This window comes from Aphelocoma coerulescens, chromosome 2 (genome assembly GCF_041296385.1).
Source record: "Aphelocoma coerulescens isolate FSJ_1873_10779 chromosome 2, UR_Acoe_1.0, whole genome shotgun sequence".
Lineage (NCBI taxonomy): Eukaryota > Metazoa > Chordata > Aves > Passeriformes > Corvidae > Aphelocoma > Aphelocoma coerulescens.
In genome coordinates, this window is record NC_091015.1 from 50,909,406 (window position 1) to 50,922,187 (window position 12,782).

Below are 12,782 nucleotides of genomic sequence, written 5' to 3' on the forward strand. Positions count from 1 at the left end.
ACTGCTTCTGCTCCGATACCTTGCTCCGCATTTATCCTCTCCGCACAGTTAACTTGGCTGTAATTCAAAAGTTCACCTTACCTTCACTCCTGTTCACATCCACAAGATCCTTTTACTCGGCTGGGGAAGTGCTTCTAACAGCAAGAGGTGGTGTGCACTGACGCTTAAGGGAGAGTGGCTTGTCAGCTGGTAATGCTTCCCCACAGCTGTGTAAACTCTGGGAGCAGGCAGCTGTTCCCCTTCAGATCTGGCGGTGGGAGCTGGGAAGCCTGGCACCCTCAGCTATTCATTACCAGCCCCCAAACTGGGACATGTGAGTGTCCCCTAGCACGCTGCAGCACTGCCATGGCTGACCTTGTGCCGGGAAGGGTGAAGTGCTTGTGCAGTTGTGTTCAGAGGGACAACAGTACCTTCCATCTCTTTGGATGGTTGTGAAGGTCACCTACATCTTCTACATCTTAAGGCCATCTGCACCCAAGCACTGCCTCTCCCCTTCTGCCTCCTCATCATTATTCCCTGGGGAGTGTGGACAGATCTCTTCTCCCTCAGGGCCATGCAGTGTAATTCCCTGAGCACTGGCAAACTGTGACCCTCATCCAGTGGCATGCATGTGATGATTTCACATGCAGCACTAATCCTAACCCACATTCGGGTGCTGCTCTCTCCTGAAGTCACTCTGATCAAGACAGGTATAAATTGAATGCTGAGAGAGAAAAGCGGTGCTATTTCTGCATTGTCCTTAGCAGGAAACATGCTTGGAGGTAATTTGGACCTGAAATGTTTAGGGTTTATATGTTAAAACCACCACTGGTCAGGGACAGTACATACAAAGGTAATGTGCTCCTTTATGAGAGTGAATGAATGAGCAAGCAGCCAGGCAGGGTGCTAATCAAACTTTCTGGTTCATATGAGTATTTATTGTGGTTATAATTGTGTTTCCTGTAGGGAAAGCTGTAAGGTGGACTCCGTGGAAGCTTCTGCTATCTTGCAGTATGCCATTCCTCCAGGCTCAGGTTACTGGTTGAAGCTGATGTGTAGTCACAGGACATGCAAGAGGTAGGAGTCTCCTGTCTTGGCTGGAGTCTCCTATCTTGGCTTCTCTGCATAGACTCTGGGAACAAGAAGTGACCTGTGTAGAGGTTATTCCCCTCCTCACTGCTCCATCAGGGAGCTTAGAAGGGAGAAGTTCTTGGCCTGGCTGGCTCTCTCTGGCAGTGGGAGCAGGCAGCTGCCTCCTCTCCTACATGAGACCCCAATGGCATCCCTACAGTCCTTCATAAAAGTGGACCTACAAAAACAGCTGATGAGTTGCGTCACAGCCCAAAGCCCCTGTTGCATGCCACTGGGAAAAAAGGCAGCTAAAACACTATGGGTGAGAGTCTCCTCCCAGAAAATGAGCCCAAGGAGCTGCACGTTTCTTGGAGGCTATTAAATGTCCCTTTGCATGGTGCCTCCTTGCTGTGCACAGAAGGGCCCTGAGCCTGCTGGTGTAAAGCCTTCCCAATATACCTCCACCACAGCAGCTATAAATAGGCTGGGGGATAAGACAAAGGGAAGTTTTCTTGAAATGGAGGATACCACAGGTCCTGTTTGCAGGAGCGGGAACTTTATAGGGTAGGCAGCCATTCAGGGAAGTTTTAAAGCTGTTGATTTGGCTGACACTGTAGGTCTTAGAGAGGGGAATGCTCTCTCTGAGGATCTTTTCCCTTTTTTTCTGTACTAAAGCAGGGAGGGTGTTGTCTCTCCTTTCAAATAAAACCCACGTACATTTACGGTGATGGATGTCTGCTGGGAAGAGAAGTTTGTATATCTTGTGTTCGCTAGCTGCAGAGCAGTGGAGTGGTGCTGAGCCAGACAACCCCTTTCGTGAACCACTGCCTGGCAGTACAGATGCTCCTTTATTTAAATAAAAGCAGCCAGGGGGCTTGTGTGGTCTCTGCAGACCCTACCCTTCCAGGGAGTTTCACAACTACAGGTCTCTGGATGCTACTGCAAGCTGGAGAAGTAAAAATAAGGAAGGAGGGAGCGAGGCTCAGGAAGCCAAATCAAATGGCGGTAGCAGCATCTCAGGAAGCTCGCCCAAGGTGGTGGGGTGCAGGGCAGGTGAAGAAGATCAGAAGTGTAGGAAATCAGGGAAACAGATGTGGCGATGCCAGGCTTTGGGGAGGGAGCTCCCAAGATGCAGGGCCAGCATTCCCATGCGTTCCCATCTGGCGGTGAAGGAAATTATGTAAAGTGGAGGGGCCAGGGGCCCCCTTTCTAATTTTTTTTTCTTCCAATTCTTTTCTCCCTTCACTTCCCATGATGCAATTAAACAGCCATTGCTGACATCATCATGTATGCACGCTGAATGCAGGCATTGTGTCTCAGCTGCAGTGCTGTACTATATATAGATTAGTTGCCAATCTCTGCTATGTATCAGCAGGGAAGACACCCAAGGAATTAAGAGAGCAGTTGCACTGTAGGACTCCTGGCTTTTGTCCCGTGGCCTCAAGACACGATGGACTATACAGTGGAACTAGAAAAAATCAAAGATAAGTGATTTGGAGACCAAGCCAGGAAACTTTTGACTGATTGATTTGCAGCAGTGGTAGGATGCATGAAGCAGAAAGACAATCTGACTGCTAGCATGTTGCTAGCTTATTTTACGTAAAAATAAGTGGTTAGTCAGTAATCTCCCCTCACCAGACTCCGTGCCAGGCAATATTAGATAGCCTGCTTCCTTGGCCTTGGGCAGATGAAGGAAAAACATCCTCCTGGGAATTGTTTTGGCCTTGTGGGCACTTGAGGGGACAGAGCTAGTGACCTCCCCTCTGTGAGTGGTAAATGCACCCTGCAGTCCCCTGTGCAGAGACCAAGCAGAGCAGCCAGTGCCTGTCCTGCCATTGCCAGTGGCGTGAGAGGGTGAGCACCCAGAGAGGACCACTGCTCTCTCTGCTGCCACTACATCAGGGAATCTCTTCCACAATGAGCCTCTTCAAGTGACCTTGCCAGCACTAGGTTAGGGAAATTTGGTCCTGTGCATTTCCAGTGGTAGCATTTTCTTTTGCAGCCAGACAGCTCCGTCAGCTCCTTCTCCCTCCCACCCAGCCCTTTGGCAGGAGGTGACAGGAGGTGGCTGAGCCAATCTAACAGCTCAACACATCAGAAAGGGGCAAGTCCTGCTCCTTCCCTCCAGCTCCTGCTCTTTGCTGCTCATCTGTGGACACCCCAGGCAGCTGACAGCAGGGTCTGATGAGTGCTTGAGCAGAGGAGGTGGTGGGATGGGGAGCTGGAGCACGAGGGGGTCGGGGTCCTTGGAGGTAAGTAAACCTTCCCTGTTCAGCAGTGAGCTGTTAGATTGACTCAGACAACAGACAATTTGAGGGTGTAAATTGACCCTGAAAGGAAAGCTTTGATGTTAAGAGGCTTTTTTTCTTTCTTGTTGACTTCACTCCAGGCCAAATTCCAACTGAACTGTGGCCATAGCAGCTTTCTCAACCATTTGGAGTCCCATACCACAGTGATGAGACTGAGTGTTGCCACAGCCCCAGGCACTCACCTTCCTGCCCTTACACTGCCCGTGGGCCAGTCACAGCATCTCTGTTCCTAAAAGACGTTCAAGTCTTCACTGAGTAAATGGTACTTTTTTTCACTCTTCTGGTAGGCATTTAAAAATAAGTCAGGTAAAAATGTTTATTTCTTGTAGCCCCTGTGAGAGTGACTGTTGCACTGGTAGCAGGCACAGAAAATGCTACCAGGGTGGTTTTGAAATCTTCAGGGGTGGAGGTTCCCCAGCCTCCATATTTCCCTGCTCTCGTGTCTGACACAGCCATCACAACAAAGGTTTTTCCTTTCATCCAGGTGGGATTTTCCTTGCTGCAATTCCTGACTGCTGCCTCTTGTCCTCCCAATCTTCTCAGGCTAAATTAACCCAGTTCTGTTACCTGTTCTTTACACATCACACCCCAGTCTTCTAACCATCTTAGTGCTCCTCTGCTGCACTTCCTTCCTATATTCATCTCTCTCTTGCACTGGGAAGCCCAAACAGGACACAGTAGCACAGGTCCAATCTTGCTGCTGCTGGAAACAAGGAAAGAACCACTTTCCTTCACCTGCTGGTTATGCACTTGCTGATCCAATCCAGTCTGGAATTAGCCTTCACGCTGCTGTCTCACGTTCAGGCCATTGCTCACAGGGACCCTCAGGTCCTTTTTTGCAGAGGTGGTGCCCAGGTCCCCAGTAGGTCCCCACTGGTGCAGGCACTTATTCTAGATGAGGTGCAGGACTTTGCGTCTGTCCATGCTGAACTTCGTGGGGTCCCTGTTGCCCCATTTCTCTATCTTGTCCAGGTCCTGAACTGCAGCCCTGGTCTCCAGGCTATTGACCTTCTCCTGCTTTGACATTGTCTCTCAGCTTGTTGAGGAGGTGCTATTCCCCAGTGTGCAGGTTGGGTGACACTGGTGTAAACCAATTATGGCCTCAGTATTGACCCCAAAACTCACTTATGGACTGCCTGATGGTCTCTGAATCTGTGACCACTCCCTCCAGAAGCTAAGCATCCAGACAGTTTTTCACCTGCTTTCTAGTCCATCCATGCAGCCCATACCACCTCAGTTTGGCTACAGGGATGCTATGGTGAAAGCCTTGCTAAAGCCAAGGAAGGAGACATCCACTGCCCTCCTCACCCCTGCAGAGCAGGGCACATATTCCATCAGGAGGGCAGGCAGGCTGGTCAGGGGCACACTTCACCCTTGGACAACCCATGCTGGCTATTCATAGTCACTCTCCTGTCCTTCATGAGGTAGACAAAGTGTCCCTCAGGACTTGCACTGAATTGAGTCTGACCATCTGGTCCTTCCCCAGATTCTCCTTTCTGCCTTTTTTTTTTCCCCAAAGGCAGCTCTCACATTGAGCATCGATCGGCAGATCAAACACAGACCTGGCTGAAGCTGACGGATGTACAAAGCAGCCTTCAAGTATGATAAAAGCAGCAAGTGAAGGTCTCTGTGCAGAGTGGGAGCTGCTAGAGAAGCCACCATGCTCAGCACCTCAGTGAGCATTGTGCAGCCTGGAAAACACAGCCCAAATGCTCCTTGTGGGGGACAACACAGGACAGTCACAGTTTATAACTGCAATTACAGTTGCAGAACTTTTGCAGTTTCACCAATAAATAACCCATGGTGTTACAGTCTATTTTCAAACAATTGAAAAAATCACTATATTGTGTTCCTCAGGTTGAAGAAATATAGTTAGTCCCCTGATGTGTTTACATTTCTGCTGGTACTTGTTAATCCTTTTAATTGCATGTATATTGTAGAGTTGAATGAGAGGCACAACTTCGGACATGAGGATCTGGTCCAGTTCAAGCCCTTCTGATGTGGCTATTTCAACAGTGAAAACAAAAGCAGCATCAGAGCAGGTGGGGAATACTGTGTTATTTCTGGAGGTATGAGGGAATTCTTTGTACTTCCTGGATGCAAACAGTATTTCTCTTTGGTAGTGTGGGAACTGATTGCTTCTCACTAATTTTTTTTAAATCCCCGACATGGAAAACCTCTATTTTTTTAAACTGATTTTACATCTTTTCTTGATGTAGCTATATATAGGACCCTAAAAGCTTTCACCTAACTGGCTAATTATATTTTGTTTTAAAGAGAGAAATGCTTTAAACTTCCCATAATATTAAACAGCTTCCAAAGATACTTTGAATATTGACCAAAGGCATGACATGGGGATGATTGACTCCATGATTGTCAAAACAAAACTCCCAGAACACCCCTAGGAAACTGGGCATCTCAGGATGCCTGACAGCAGGAGCTGAGGGTTGAGGCAGCATCTACACTGCCTTGATTGCCCTTGGGCACCCTGCCATGCTGGCCCTGGCAGGTAGCTGCTCTGAACCGAAAGCAAAAATTTGTCTTTTAGGATGAAGTTTTGAACTTTTATTCTCTGATTGTGCAGATCCCAAAATGATGTGAGAAACTGCTAAACCTGTAGTTCTTACCAACAAAACAGAAAAGCTCTTACCTTTGTGCAAAGCCTGAAGTGCTGACTCTCTCAGACCTGAGGGTGTCTCCAAAAGCCCGTGGAGAGCTATCTGATCCTGGTGATCTGCAAAGCTATGAAGCCCTCTCTGCTTTTCAGGTTTCTGATGCAAGTGCCTTGCGTAATACCACAGGCTTCCAGGCACAGGGAGCGTGGCCAGCCCACAAAGCCGAGTGCATATCTCAGCCATCTTGAGGCCAAAATAACCCGACCTCTAGATGATCTTCGGAAGATGATGAATAATGTATTGCCTCTCCCAGAAGGCTGATTTCTGCCCGTACAGTCACTGACAGTTTTCCTGACATCCACCAACTGTGTTGGCTTGTATATTTTCAAAAAGGGTTCTGGGGTTATTGAGGGGGAAAACCTGTAAAGCAAAGGAAAGATCACTTAAAAAAGAAGTCAAATACTATTGCAGCCACCAAATGGGAGTGACTGTCGGGACACACAGTGACTGCAATGTTGGGATTCTCCTGAGCACAATAAAATCTATCAAAGAAGAAATAGCAGGGCTGGAGAAAGACAGCAGGAACTGAGGGCTAGGAGAGAACTTCCAAGGAGTGAATTAGTGCTGTGTTAGTGTTTGTGGGTAAGCAGACCTGTAAGTAAGGACATACATTTGTGAGGTCATTTAGAAATTCCTGAAGATGCTCTCTTTGTTGGCAAATGACAGCACCAAGCCACTGCTGACACACATCCTACCCACTATGAGAGATAGTTTACATGTCTCTCATTATGGAAAAAGCATTACAGAACAAAGTCCAAGTCCTTTGGTTCAAAGAAATCCCCAGGACTGCTTCAGACTAGCTGCTTGCCATCTACAGCTGTTTCCTGCTGGGCTGGGACTGTTTCCAGGAGCCATTGGATCCCCAGGATCAGCTGGATCATGGCAAAATCATCTTCTGGTGAGGGAACTCCCTACAGTGGACAAGAACCCTCCCATGCAAGGAAAGGCTTGTTTCCCTCTGCTCTCCCTTATCCTGGGGTTGCCATTAAAAAGGTTTAGAAACAGCAGCCTCATGTCATGAGTCACGAAACTGAGTTTTAATTCCTGGAGGAAATTTTTAAAGTGATTTAATGCTTAGAAGTTTACACTTTCTGAGGGGTGGGCAAAGCTCCTAAGCCCTGCTTTGGTGCTTTTAAAAATGTGCCCTGCCAATTAGCTGCAGAGGTGTTTGCTGGGTAAGACAGGTGCTACTGGAGATTCCCCTACTTTTTTCAGCTAGACCATTTCCTGGGAGCAAGCCCTGTAACATGTCTGAGCTCTCACCCTCAGGGATGGTGGGAATGGGCTGCACTTCCTTCTGGTGTAGTTTTTGGGCAGTGCTGCCCTTTGATGCTCTGTCCTGCTCCCCTTGCCATCCTTCTCCCAGTGCTCCACTGGGCTGGCTGCCTGTTTGCTCTAGCTGGGTGCTCACTGTAAAGCTGGGGTTGTCTTAAATGCTTTTAATAGTGGGGTGGCCTGCTAGTCTTAAATGAAAATATATACTTAGACACAGCTAATTTTCAGGAAACCACATTTTCTGCCAGCGTAACTTCACTGGAGTCAATGCAACTTCTTTTCCAAGAACGCCTGTGTGCAGGGGATCACATCCATTATCAGGATTGGAACCGCTTGCAAATAAGAGCACAGACCTCTTTTGAAACATAATAAAATGAGTGCTTCTGTAGGATTTATTATATATTCATTATGCTCAGGCTGACACCACTTGTGTTCCTTATGTGCTTTTCTCAGTTACATTCTTAAGCACTTGTATAATTTCAAGCACCTGGAGAGCTTGGCTGGCTTCACTGATGCTGTTTCTGTTTAGCCTGATGCCAGGGTTATGCTGCAGTCTGTGCTACAGTCTAAACAGGTAAAACTACTGGTTTTGACTTAAGTGTGTTTTGTCTCTTATTTCTCTTGGGGTTTTATCTTCTGAAGTGGTTCTCTGAACTAAGTATAGCTCCAAGGTCTTCTCCATGCTTTTGGGAGATAACATCCACCTTGTTGGGACTTGCTGATTAAACTGTGTGGGAATGAAGGGCCATTTGACTCGCCAGCCTGCCTTAGGCCTGCTGTGATCCTTTAACAGCCTGGGAGACATAGCAGGAGCTGGAACTTCCAGGGTCTGTGCTGTTGTGCAGAGAAGCTGGATGCTTAACTGGAAGAAAGCAGGAAACATGAGATGGGAACTGAGTGTCTCAGCACCACGGGCAGTGGGTAGGAAAGCAGCTCCAGAAATACAGCTCTGAGTATAGCCACCCATTACAGGAGAAGGCTGTGTGTGTGGCTCCTCCTGTTCCTCTGACCAGTGGGTCAGTGCTCACCACTCCCTGAGGTCAGGGTAGGCTCCCATTGCTCCCCTGCAGGCTGCACCCACCTGGCTGAGCTCAGGCAGGGGCAAAGCTCACTCCTGGGGAGGGCTGAGGTGGACATGAAACCTTGCTCAGTCTTTCTGCAGCCAGCATCTTCTATCACAAGGAAAGATGACAAATTGTTTGTTAAATTATTTAAGATATTACTGACTGGTTATGAATTATTAAAGTGTTTATTACTTACCATTTGGATGGCAACTCAGGGCAGAAAATCACAAGCCTTTCAAGAAACCTGAGGCCAGCCATAGCGTGCCAGACATGCCGGGGACTTGGGGGTGAGCCGAGGTGGTGGGTGCAGCAGCATCTGGTGTGAGAAAAGGCACGGCTGGAGCCTGGAGCGTGATGCAGCCTGCGCTGCTGCAGATGGCTTTGCCACTGGTGCTGCAGTCTCACAACCTCCTGCCACTCCTCCCAGTGCTATTTTTATTTAATATTTGCATGATGGCCTCGCTAGGACCTCTTTATACCACATGCCATATAACTGACAACAGAGACAATCCTTGTCCTGGTGGTTTTCTCCCCACTACTGCAATTTTCTTACAGATTCAACTACCTTTAGGTAGGAGGGGACACTACAGAGCAAGAGAATGCTAATTCTCATCAGCAAATGTATGTTTGTTTATGGTCTTGCTCTATTGAAGATATTTGAAATTTTTTGTACTAGCCTTTTTTTCCCCCTCCTTTTCAGCCTCCCTCATGTTTGGGGTTTTTTTTTGGTTTGTGGTTTTTTTTTTTTGTTTTTTTTTTTTTTTTTTTTTTTTGTTTTAATCTTCCCATTCCTTGAAACTGTAACCATGTGCTGATCATTAGGACTTCTGTTCAATGTGTACTTATCCTTTGTGGTCAATGTTCACGAGCTGGAGGTTAGTGATCAAAGAAAGAGTGTACCTTATCTTCCAGTGTTATTTTGAGGAAGACAAAGCAAGGAGATAAGCGTAGTTTGGACATAACAATGTTAGACTGCCTCCACATCAGAGTGGAGACAGTCAGGATTGGGCAGTGGTTAAAATACAACTACTTGGAGCAAAAATTCTGCTGGTGGGTTCTGACCATACAACATGACTGCTCGAAATTGAGAAGAGGTTCACAATTATCCTTTGAGCTGTGTGAGTTTGGTTTGCACGCATAGATATATCACAGCATCCAGAATCCACAGGGTAGCCAGCGATTGCTGGAAATCTCTGAAAGTGTTTGTGAAAACAGTCAGCTGAATATGTTTGTCCTTGAAATGCACTGTTTCTTATTTAGCATCCTGTGCTCATTTTTGCTCCCTTGCAAACATTTCAGTCATTCAGCCCAGGAACTGATTAAACCACCCAGTAAACACAGTACAGATGTCAAAGTGAAAAATTCACAAGCTATTCATAACAAGCCATCTGCTGAAAATAATTTGCCTAAACTATTTGGGGAAATTTTACAAAGTAATGAAAATGCTCAGAGATATTTGGGAAGATTCTGATTACCAAAAATCATGAAAGGGCCTAATGATATGTTTTGGATACAACTGAAACCTTTACAGCTCGCTGCAGGATTTGGGATAATAAATGCTCTTTGGCCTGCCATGCTAACTACTGGCTGCTCAGTTTTGAAGCACGTAAACCTTTTTCATGTTCATGATTACCCTACAAGAACGCACAGTTTGGGCATAGTCCCTGGTCTGATTTATATTCCCAGGGCAATAAATGGCCAAACTCCCACTCAGGCTGTATTCAGACTATATTGGAAACCCAGCCTTTAGAAACTCAAGCCATCCGAACAACACCAGGTCATGCCCAACCTTTGCAGACCTTGCTCAAGAAAAGACATACCTAACCTTCAACAGTTTTTCATTCAGGTAAATCACTGTTTTTTCCTTGGCTGTTCAAATTGTTTCTGTTGTACATTATCCTGGTTTTAAGAGCTCGTGCTGAGTCCCAAAGATGGGCTCTTTCATGTGCCATGGCTCCAGGAGCATGTTTCTCCATTCTCTGCATCTTTTCATTGCCTGGGTTTACACGCTGGTGCTTTGACAGACACCTGAGCTGGCTAAAGTGGTTTTTGTGTGTGAAATGCAGATTTGGGCCCCTGGGAGATGTATTTGCTGGTACATCAGACATCTCAGTTTTAAACCACAAGCAATTTCCTGAAGAAGGCTTGAAATGAAATAAGAAAGAAGGGGAAAAGATTAGTATCTCCAGGGGACATTTTCCAGCACATCACTTAAATCCTCCTCCCCAGCCTACAGGCTGAGTAAAGGTTAATCCTATAGCAACTAAAATCCCATACAATCCACACTCCCTCAATGTACACATTTCCAGGAGAAATTCCTCTGACTGAGCATAGTTGGCAGCCACACAGAAAGGTATCTCAGCTTAATGGCCACAAGTCAGTGGATATCTAGGTCCATCAATCTCCAACGGATATAAAAGCCACACAGGGACATTGCTGCTGTGCATGTGCGGGATGGGGGCTTCCTTTGTGAGGAAACCATGTGGACCAAGAAGAAAGACCTCTCTGAAAGCCCACACCCTCTTGGGTTGTCTGACCTTTCACTCTGGGATTAATGGGCCTGGGGTCAAACTGATAGGTAGGTACTTAATGAATTTTTCAGTAGATGTTACATCTGAAGTCTGTGTTTACTGAGTTGTTCCCACGTCCTGTTTCTTCTTTTCTTTGGAAACTGTCAGTATAAATATTCTAAACAGACTGAAAAGTCCATGAGTAAAGCTGGTTGCTGAACTTCCCCAGTGATGAACACAGGGAAATTTGTTTTATGTTGGTAGTCAGAACTTGTTTTCCATTTTCAAGTGACTTCTGGTATTGAAGTCCTAATTAGGTACTTTTAAATAGAGATGAGCTAATGCATTGTCCAGCTGCTCTTGCCACTATCCTGTACTTGCTGATAGTTGCCCATCTGCTCTTTGCCAGCTTAAAATAAACATCCACTAGTAAAATGAAAATATGTTCATTTAGAGTATTATCCTCATGCTACACAATCCAGTGTTTTCCATCTAAAAGTTCATTCTGTTCAATAAAAAAAAAAAAAAAAAAAAAAAAAAAAAACAACCAAAAAATGCAGTAGCTTGTGTTAGCAGAGGGACAAACTGAACTCACTTTACGAAAATATGCCATAAAATGTAGCTGCCAAACGAAAAGCTCCAAAACCTGCGTTAGCCTACTTCCCTTGATCTTTTACCTTCTAACACCCAGATCCACGAAGCTGTTAGCGTGTCGGATTTTCGTTGACTACAGCAGGAGTAAAGCTCCTGGGTGCTATCACAAAGGTTTGGTCTGAGGGTCTCCAGCCTCGCATTGCGCACAACCCTGGTGGAGCTTCGGCACGTGCCGTCGCCTGCGTTTCCGATGGGAAAACGATGGGAAAACGGGGACCCCCGCTGCAGGTCTTTGGGCAGAGCCCCTCGTCTACTTCCCCGGCGGCGGGGCTGGGAGATCGCGACTCCCGCCACGGAACAGGCGATTGCGGAGAGCTCGGGCTCGCTCCGGCGGCGGGAACCCGAGATGCGAACAGCGAGCACACGGCGCGGCCCCGGCGATGCTCCCGGCCAGCGCCGCTCCCGCCGGGACGCGTCCCCGCACCGCTGCCGCCCCTGGGCGCTCCGTGCCGAGGGGAGCGGGGCCGGGGGGCCCAAGGCGGCGGGGCTGCCGGCGGAGGGGCGGGGGGCCGGGGGTCCCGGCAGCGGCAGCGCCCGCCCGGGCTCGGCGGGTTCGGCGGGGCTCGAGCGGCACCCAGCGGCACGGGGCGGCACCGGGACGGGACAGCGCCGCGGGCTGGGCGGCACCGCGCGGCGGAGGGACAGCGGCACCCGCTTCTTAGCAGCGCCTGTCGCGATAACGCAGCGGGTGATGGGTGCACACCGAAGATGGGACGGCTTAGACTGGCTGTAAGGAAGGAGTAAGGTTTCTTACAGTCGGGGTGGTGAGATACTGGCACAGGTGGCCCAGAGAGGCCATGGATGCCCCATCCCTGGAAACATTCATGGTTAGGGTTGGATGGGGTCTCTGAGAGTCCTGATCTAGTTGAAGATGTCCCTGATCATTACAGGGAGTTTGGAACTAGATGACCTTTAAAGGTCCCTTCCAACCCAAGCCATTCAATGAATCTGTGAGTCTGTGTTTCTGTGAGTCTATTGTTCTGTGACTCCTAACACTGGGAAGGCCTTGAAAACTGGTGTGGTTTTCTGCTTTTGTTTTTGTTTTAATAAAAATCACACACACATGGAGGAGTGGCAGAGGCCTGGGGAAGCCAGAGGGAAGGTCAGGGCTTGTTGCTGCTGTGCAGGGGACAGGAAGGGAAAGGGCTTTGGAACCTTTCTCTCTCTGCTACAAATATCAGGGAGCATGGTTTCTCCACCCGCTAGCTTTGTCCCGAGGAAATCCTACCAAGATGGAGCCAGAAG